General features: G+C 36.4%; 1 long non-coding RNA gene across 1 annotated transcript in view; it reads right to left on the bottom strand.

Moving 5' to 3' along the window:
• Positions 1 to 6,497: 6,497 nt before the first annotated feature.
• The window catches only part of LOC142600751 (uncharacterized), a 179,964-nt gene continuing 176,239 nt past the window's right edge, over positions 6,498 to 10,222 (bottom strand). Inside the window, exon 3 of the long non-coding RNA XR_012834314.1 lies at positions 6,498 to 6,621. This is a non-coding gene — a long non-coding RNA (uncharacterized LOC142600751). The remainder of the gene's footprint in view (positions 6,622 to 10,222) is intronic.

The raw sequence follows: 10,222 nt of genomic DNA, 5'->3' as shown, positions 1-10,222 counted from the left end.
ATAAATACCCCATTGCATAGGGATCAAACTTAGAGCAGAAACCTATTGACAAATTGTTTGGGAAAAGATTTACTGCTGTCAACATTAATGAACCCATGATGGTTTTATCACTGGCAGTATCAAAGAACTCATTTAGTACATAGATAATCTTTCCAGACCCTTCAGTCTCATAGCTTCAAAACACAGTGGTAATAACCACATTCAAAACTTGCTTGCTATTTTAAAACAGTGAGTCCATCTTGAACTTGTGTAAGTGAGGCAAACAGCGGCGGCACCTTCAATCAAACGGCAGCGAGGGGCCTGGAGCAGATTTCACTCCCTGCTGGTGCCAATTTCTCTGTCCTGATCTCCGAAACACCGGGCTGCCAAATCCGTGGACTACACAAAGCAAAGGCTGGCAGCCACATCTTTGGTGACGTACGTTTAGTTTGCTGTGTGTTCAGGCAGGGCACAAGATTACTACGCATATCATTTGAGCCCTTTGGTGCAGTGTTTAATTGGCGAATTAGGGACTGGAAAAGGAAAGGGAGTAAACCCACCAGTATTCAAGAATTCGTTGTAAAAAACAACAGAACTAAGTGAGTTCAAAGTAAAAAGCAACTCAAAGTAAAGGAAATAGATTGCAGCCTCCTGGCTTGAGATTTACAAGTTTGGAGGTAATTAAAAAAAAAAAAAAGTTGTTTTAAAACATACTTACATTTTTTCTCCTTGAAGCAAGACGACTGTATAGCGCTTGAAAAATCCGTAATCAAAATCTATGGGAAGACTGCGTGCTACACATACTGTTGCTAGGAATGGAAAAAGCAAACGGACCAAGGCTTTCACAAAGGCCCCATAGCCATCTACGGCATTGCCAAAGGACACGTAGAGCAAGCAAAACCTCAAACAGCCAGTGCAGAGCAGGAGCAGCTCACGTCACAAGATCGGCAACGCAACAGAACAGGTGACAGAACCGGGGGATCTGGCAACCACAACCTATAACTGAGATGCCATTGCAGGAAATGTCTGACATCTTCCTTACCAAAACACAAGATAAGGAAACCAAAGGAACACGTGAAATCTGGGAGTCGCAGGATGTGTGTTGTCAGTGCCAAAAAGTTTAGTCTGCTTTTCCTTTCCTTTAACCGAGCAGGGGAGGTGAAGGTTATGAATACCAGTGCTGAAGAGGACTATCTGCACCAGGCCCAGACAAACCCCTCCTGGCTGGACTTGAAGGTGCCCAGCAGGTCTGCTCTTCCTCCAGATCAAGGGTTTCCACTCCCAGGCAAGCTGCAGCCAGGGAGCTCTGCTCTTCCCACACGGATCTATGACAACTTTGCAAGTTTGGGGACTGCGGCTGCCCACTCATTTTGTCTCTGTGTCAGAAAGCTACAGTAAGGGAATTTAGTGAGGATGCCATCATCTCACAGTCAAAGAATGAAAAATTTTTTTGCTACCATGAACAATGTCATTCTTGCAGAGTTGTGACTTTACTAACCAGCTTCAAGCTAAGCCACAGAGCCACTTCTATGAGTTACTAATATGTATTAAGGACCTGCTTTAAAAACATCACACTTTTGCATAAGTGAGAAACAGAGAAACTTTAATTATAGTAAAGGAAAAGTCTGCAGTAAAATGGAAATTAAAAAAAAAAAAAATTAAAATGGAGCAACTAACCTGAACATGATGAGAGAATTTTGCCACAGGTGAACTGCTGGAAGAAACTGAGAAGGAAAGGTGAATATTCCCTCCTCTATTTCTCTGTATAAAGCCTTTAAGAGGGGAAAGCATTTGTCTTTAAGGCAAACTCTCTCACTCTTGGCAGTGCTGGCATTGGAATACCCACAGCACAAAGGGACACAGAGGTAGCTACTCAAAGGAGAAACATGCTCTGGAAAAAATAAGAAATCTTTTGGGTTTTTTTCGGTGAGCTTTTTCCCCCTCTAACTTCAATTCCAGACTGTCAAACCCCCCCAAAAAGAGAAGCACATTAGTGGCACTAAATAAGTAATTTAAAATTCCTTTTGATAATATCAGCTGAGTTGAACAAACATAGTAGATCTACTTCAGATACTCTATTTCTCTTTAAGAATATCTATATATGAAATAGCAACTATTATTTTAAAATATACACTCTTAATGTCAGAAAGAAACCAATTTCCCTAAAGAGTCAATATAGTTTCATAGAATCAGTGGTCAAATTCTCTGCTACTGTCAATGAATTAAATTATTATTACAATTATTATTAAATTATTATAAAATCAATTTTGCAGTTCCAAGCACTTACATGAAGTTGTAGAGTTTTGCCTAGTAATTCCTTCAGTCTTGCAACTGTTGTAGTTGTTCAAATGAAACAAGAATGTTGATTCCTTTGAAAAATAAACCTCAGGTTAGGGCTTAAAATTGAAAAATACTAATTCAAATTAGACAACTTAAGCAATACAGAATATAGGAGATATCCTCCATGTTTGGGAAATAAAGTCAGAAAAATTACCATTATGATATCCTATTCATTCTTTTGCGGGTTTAGTGTTACAACTTTTTTTAGTGATCATTTCTGTACACCCCTCTCTAATGCTTTCCAAAAAAAAAAAAAAAAAAGGATCTTGCACTTTAATGTCTTGGCAATATGCTTGTCACAGTGCAAAAGAAAGATCTAAGTGAATGGTTTCCTTTGATATCTGTCTCTCATGGTATTGTGCCACATCTAGCGCTGTGAAAAATAAAATAAATAAAAAGCTGTATGTTAAAAGAAAAAGAAGACTTGTGGTAGAGAATGAAAACAAAAAAAGGAGCCATTCTTAGCTAGTATTTTGGGGGAGAGAAAAAAATTAGCATTAGGTTCCAAATTGACTTCCACAGAAGAATTAATTTTGTCTGGTGAAGAAATAGTACATTTTTTTAGGGAAACTAAACCAGGATTAGGACAACTGAAATTGAAATTAGTATGTCAACAATCAAAACAACACTATTCAAGAAACCTACAATAGTGCAGCACTTTGGCGTGACAATGTCCAGAGTGCTTGATTTTAATTTCCTGACACAAGCAGCAAACTAACTTTAAAAATAATTCTGCTCTAAAGTTGCAGGCATCCCAAGATCATGCAGCAGAAGTTATCTTTCTTTCTCTTTTTTGCAAACAGCTATATTCATATTATTATTACAAGAAACCACAAACCCCCACAACTCTTCTGTAGACAAGCATCTGTTGCATTAAAGTATTATTTTAATTGTATGTTAAGAAAACAGAGTCCATGCTCCAATTTGCTGGGGAAGCAACATACACTGGCATTTTTCCACTGAAGTAAAATTGTTGTTGATGTCAATTTAATCTGACTAGAAACATTGCTCTAATTTGCAACTTTTTAATTTTGCTGGAGCTTAGGATTAAACTGAATCACTTTCTCCCCAAGAGCAGAGCCCCTGTTATTAAAACAACACAACCCAAAACACCCATCAATCCCAATTTGTTTAGAAATACAGAAAATTGTTTAGGTGTCAGGAATTACTCCAGGCTTAAGGTTGTATCCATGCTTCTATTATTAGGATAACTTATTAACTAATAATTAATTTTTTTACCTAATAATTTTTTTTTGTTAAAGAATTCATCTGAAGAGGAATAAGATAATTTCCTCACTTCCTTCACTTCCATAATCACAATCCTATCAAACAATTAACTTTCAAATTAGAACTTGATATTGCAACTTCTTTTAGACTTGCATACAGACCAGCTGTGGTTTTGTCTAGCCTAGAACCTCTAATGGTAACCATTATGAAATACTTGAGGAAAATAGAAAAAATGGAATTAAAGAACAATATTCCACAGTGGATCTACCTTTATAATGGCTAGAGAATTAGAAAAGAGAGCAAAATAAAACTGTTAATTGGCAATTACCCTTCTTTCAGGAAAATGTTTTTATAAAATTTAGCCCAAGCCAATCTAAAAATTTGCACTGTTGATACAAAAGCAATGAGCATTTAAAAAAAATCAGAAAGTACCTTTTGACATGGAAAATGAGAGTCTGCTGCTAATGCCATTCATAATAACAAGATGATAATGCTAAATTTACTGTGGTTTGATAAAGGTAAATAAAGCTTATTTAATTTCTGATTTAACAGTGATAGGAGTATGACAAAAAAAGACAGGCTAAAAATTCACACACATAAAAATCTAAATCTCTATTTAAGAATCTAAATAGAGTTCACTGATATTTTTTAAACATTTCTTTTCACTGCTGTAAACTATTAGTCAGGAATAAAGTATAGTGGAGACAAACTCCGCTACAAACAGGATAAGCAGGATTTGTGTTTTTTTAATGAAATATTAAATGGTCAAACCCATTATCAGGATTCCTAATTCTAAGTCAAAGTGGATCTGGTACATCAACATGATGAGTAGGCTGGTGGAGGAACAATATGAGAAAAATATATTCTTCTACTGCTGTGGGCCACTGGGAGTTGTTCAAAGAAAAGGCAATTTCTTCGTGAAGAACGTGGTTATTAGGGCAGAATCTAAAGATAGCAGTGCATATTACACATACTTGTTAATACAGAGAATATATGCCCCAGCTCAAATGCATCAGGTAAATTTTGAATGTGTATGAATCAACAAAAATAGCAATGCAGGTGAGAATGATGTGAAATGGTTGTGTTTAGTTTGGCTTAGTTGTCTTCATCATAGCAATAAGCATTTAAGTCATTTCCAGTTAAAGACCTGAACAGATGAATTATAAGAAATATGCCTTATTCGACTTTCTTTTGGTCAAAAGTATTCTTACCACAGAGATTAGAATTAAAACTGATCAGGAAGCTCCTTTCACACCATCTTTCCCCACCATCCATTGGAATATTCAAGATATTGAATAATCTTCTTAGCCTGGATCATAGAATATCTCAAGTTGGAAGGGACCCATAAGGATCATCGAGTCCAATTCTCTGCTGCTTGCAGGACTACCTAAAACTAAACAAGACTAAGAGCGTCGTCCAGACACTCCTTGAACTCTGACGGGCTTGGTGCTGTGACCACTGTCCTGGGGAGCCTGTTCCACTGACCACCCACCCTCTCAGTGAAGAACCTTCTCCTAATGTCCAGCCTGAACTTCCCCTGACACAGCTTCATTCCATTTCCTCGTCCTATCGCTGGTCACCACAGAGAGGAGATCAGCACCTCCCCCTCCACTGTCCCCCTTTAGCAAGCTGTAGACTGCGATGAGGTCACACCTCAGTCTTCTCTTCCGCAAGCTGAACAAACCAAGTGACCTCAGCCATTCCTCAAAAGTCTTGTCTTCAAGACAAGTCATGAACTTATAATCTGAAAAAACATTTGGAAGTACACACACAATGAAAAATCATGTCAGCTTTTTGCAAACATATCCTTTGATAGTATAGAAGCTTTAAGCCCTTGTGCAAACTCGTTTAATAAAGACATATAACATTTTGTTTAAAAGCTTTCTAAAATTCTGTAATGAAAAGCACTTTTGAAACAGTAAATGACCCAAGTAAGTACTATGAAATATGTAATTTTGAATATCTGAAACATTTTATCATTACTTTGGGTGGAAAAAACTGAACAGAAAACTCTGTCAAAAATGACAAGTTCATTTTTGATGGATAAGCATCCTGCAAAACAAACAAACAAAATCCAAAAAAAACGCCACTTCCTTGGCAGGCTTTACTTGGAATAGTGTTATGCTCTGCATGTAAGCACAAGAAATTGCTTCACTAAAGTGACAGTATCATCTCTGATAAAGAAAAAAAAAAATTAGAAATACAAAGTGAAAGTGAAGGTAGCAATATTACTTTTACTAATTACAATGTAACTAACAGCAGTTTCCCTTGTGAAGGGGGAGAGAGGAGGAGATGGGAAATGAACAGCTAGTAAGTCTTAATGACCCACCTTCAGCTATTAAACCATTACAGCTCATTTGTTCCAAACCATTCTTCACACCAACATAAAATTGTCTGGAGCAGATGTGATTTTTCTTGTATCTGAAAGAGTTCGTTTAATACAGGAGTTCAAAACAGATGTGATTGCAATGCAGCCTTCTACTTCTGTAGAAGTACAGCACCACATTGCAGTGTGGTAGAAGTCAACCTGGAAACCAGACTGAAGCATATGGAAAGGTCTTCATGAAATGACTTGGACACAGTGACCAAACAAGGTAGCAGGTGACCTGGGAAACAGCCACAAAGCAAAAGTGCATGTAAGGAAGTTTTGCCCCATCATCTTCTTTTCCCACAGTTTTTAAAGAACTTTTGGACCATTTAGTATAACAGATGTCAGGAAACTATGTAATTAATACCAACTAATTAAATGAAGCATACATTCATATTTAGGTTTAGATAAAGGAAATTTTTCATTTTCATATGAAAATCCTGAAGTTTTAGTTTTAAAAGAGAAGAATGCCTAATCTATTTTTATTTAAAAAAAAAATGAAAATCAAATGAACAAAAGAATTTAAGAATAAAGGAATTTAAGATATCTAGTATTTTTTGCTTGAAAAGACTATGAAAAGAACCTGGGATCCAAGATAGGAACTTGAATTGACCAGTGGCAGCAGGGCAGAAACCAAACATCAGCCTCTTCAAATAACTTCCATGATTACTTTTATCAGATGATGTAATATCAGGCATCAACTGCTCCTTATGACATAGAGGATACGCAAGACAAAACAGAAAACCAAATCACTGTTTGCCTTCTCTTCCTCCAACAAGAGCCTTCAAGCTTTCTGTATATCTTTTGTTTCCTGAAATTCTTACAGTTTTCTTGAATAGTGAGCTACAGAACAGGGCAAAACAATGCCAGTGATCTCATTAAACCCTCCTTTACCCAAGCCATGACAGAACAGCACAATATGTAAATCGCTTTAATTCTCCCTACTGAGATTCTGGTAATATAAAACCATGGTCATCTGCAAATTTCCTATACAGATGTAGACACACTGTAACTGACCAGGCGACCTCTCAAAAATGATGCTATCTCCACCTCTTACTTGTGATTCTCCCAAGTGTCTTTAGTTCTACAGAGCTGTGCTAGCATAAAATTTGTCAAACTCTATTTTAAAACTGTGACATCTTTCACCTTTTCTGATGTGATCTATAGCATATTTTTAAAATTAGAATGTACGCATATAAAGACATACACTCAAGTATTTGCATATAGACATATATATACATACACACACCCACACAACATCCCAAATTACTTTCCTGGAAACAATGAATTTGTCCCAGTAAGAATGTTTGCACCTGGGAAGTGCCAATCACTTGAAACCTCAAAGTATTCGAAAGTATTTCAGGAAGTGGTCTGACGGAAATAGAAACATAGGTCTTTAAGCCTTTTGTTCCTAGATGATAGCCAACCACTAAGGTTCATTATCCATTTAACACTATTGCCCAAAGCAAGTTGTGCAACTGAGTTGGCCAGTGCTGTTCTGGAAAGCTGTTAGAAAATTAAAAAGGAAGAAAAAAAACCCCCAAAACTTTTTTCTTAAAAAGAAAAAGCAAACAAAACCCTTTAGGAAATAGCAAAGCTGCGTCTTGCTCTATTCAAATAAAGAGTAGAAAGTATTGTTTCAGTAAAGTCTATGCAGATTTAGAAATCTTCCTCTGTGACCTTGCTGTACACCTCACTCAAGGACTTTCACTGATCACTTGCAACCTCATAACAGGCAAAACATTTTTACAAGATAGCCTCACAACCTACCTAGAACATACTAGTACCCATCAGCATAATTCTCAGATCAGACACCATTAATGCCCAACTGCTCAGTGCTGAAATTTATTTATTTTTTTTTTCTGAGTTTGAAATTTTTTTGTAGGGTAATGGAGGACTTTATGCTGAACAAGCAAATTACGAATTTAGCTATTATTTATGCAATAAGATTGGAATGACTCACAGAAAACAGGCCTAGCTACCAATCTTGGCTATTATATTTAACTTACCAAGTAGTAATAACATCTATTGAGATTTTAATGAAACATTAAATAAAGGTATTTAACACTTTACTGGATGACAGGGAAAAAGTCCCTAGTAAACATATATATCATGTTATAGCTGTGATTGATAAATAAATAAATAAATAGCTATTTGCTTATTTTTATATTTGCTTAAGCTTTGGGTCTGAATATTTTTTTAAACTGATCTAGAAAATGAGTTGAACTGAAAAAGGTAGAATTTAATCCCAAAGAAGTTGACATTCATGGAATTCATCACACTCATAAAAATACAGGGTTTTGCCAGCATTGTTCAGTTCAACAGAACCAACCTACTGACTGTGCTGTAAAGAACCAGTCTTATTTACTATAAATGTAGTGCTGAGAAGAGCATACAGTGCACAAAAGACAGAGAAAAAAAAATAAAGGGAAGAAACTGTCCCACTACACAGACAAAGGTAAAGAAGGAATTGAAAAGGGCTGAAGACCCATAATTCTTTGACTTACTAGCATTTGGTACAAACAAAAAAATTAACTTTCCAGTTTAACAATAATTATGTTCCCAATAATATCTCAAACATAGCTTTACAATGGATACACCTTCAAGCCTATTAAAGCCACAAGCTATCTGCCACAAGAGCCTTAGAAGATAGATACTTTATAACCGGAAGCAATAGAAGCACTGAAAAAAAAAAAAAGAGACTCAGCTTTCATCCCTAATTTTCCCTGAAGACTATAACATCTACTCCGATTCCTTGTACTTTTGAATATTTTCAAGAATCTAGGAACTAAAATTCCCTATGTTATTTAATGCTATCTTTCAAAATAACTCAAAATTGAGGTACATGCTTTCTTAGTAAGAAGTTCTTAAAGTGTCTCCAAAGGCATATTGTGGATGTGACTACAGGATGACTGAACACTGGCATTTTCTGGACATGTTCTGTGTCAAACTGTTGAGCGTTTCCTTCTGAAGATCAGCCCAGCACAAACACTGAACCTTAGGTAACCTGAAAACTTCTGAATTCAAGTCCTTGAATGACTTAAAATTACAAACCATTTTTCATGCCACATGAAGGCCATTTACATGCATCCCTCTAGACTAGACCAGTGCTTATCTTCCCACTATCACTCTAAGCTATATTTTCCAAATTGAAATGATCACATCCTTTCTAGATTGTTCCCACTTTATTTGAGGTGGGGAGGGGGGATGTTTCTCCTCCAGCATTCCCTTAAGTAAAGGCGGCTTAACCACAACCCAGAAAATATCCATAACCACCCACATTCTGAAATCAGTAGGCTGTTTCATCACTGAATTTCAAGATCTATAACTAATAATTATTTATTATAGTGTGCAGAAGAATGTTTGCCAGCATTTCAAACTGCAATGAATAAAGCCCTAAAGGTCACAAAATTAATGATGTTTGCCTACGCAGCTCACTTTTCATCATGAGCTTGAGAGTCCCAAATAGTTTTCTGATGAATAGGAAACCAGGCAAAAACAGCTGAGGAGGGATAATAAAAAAAAAAAAAAAACCCACAACAAAAAAACCCCCAAAAGGCGACAAACAAACCACAAGCTTTAGATATGATCAGAGCTGACTTAGAGTGAGATTCAAGAGCTACTGAAACATGAGTTAATAAAAGCAACAGGACTAATGCACTTTGTGATGTACACAGGCTGAAATTGAGACCGGAGTGGGAGGAAGGGAATTGACCGAGCTCAAATGCAACCCTCTTTCCTTTCCCTTTGGGAAAAATATAATTTGAAAGATTAGAACAGGAAGAGAGATGATGAAGGAGGAAAGCAGTAGAGAAAGATATTTTTACCAAAAGAGCGACAAGTATGTCCCCCCTTAATAAGAATCAAGACTAAAAAAATATAAGAATTTATTTTTTCTGGTTAGTTTAGTGCCAAAATGGTGCATAAAGACAGCAACTGAATTATGAATAAAGGTCCTCAACAGCATGAAAGTGGATTTTCTTGTCTTTCCAAAAAGCCCTCAAGAGACAGCACACAATCTTCTGTAATATTGCCCCAAATGGCGATGTGACTTGTGAACTCGGCAAATGTGCACAGCTTGACCAGGCATGTGATACTTCTGGAAAAAGCAGTCAAAAGACTGGAGAAAAGGAAAACAGCTACAGGGATTCATACAGACAGGCAACCTGTAAGGACATCAAGCAGCCAAAGACAAGACTTGCAACACAGACAATAAAAAAACCCAAGAAACATCAAGCTCAAAGCATCTTCTTTAGTGAAACACTACATTTCTTTTTTAATTTTCAGTTGAATAAAAAAAAAAAAAAA

The sequence above is a fragment of the Balearica regulorum genome, chromosome 2 (genome assembly GCF_011004875.1).
Source record: "Balearica regulorum gibbericeps isolate bBalReg1 chromosome 2, bBalReg1.pri, whole genome shotgun sequence".
Taxonomy (NCBI): domain Eukaryota; kingdom Metazoa; phylum Chordata; class Aves; order Gruiformes; family Gruidae; genus Balearica; species Balearica regulorum.
Note: the sequence above shows the minus strand (reverse complement) of the source record. Positions and strands in the feature narration are given on the sequence as shown.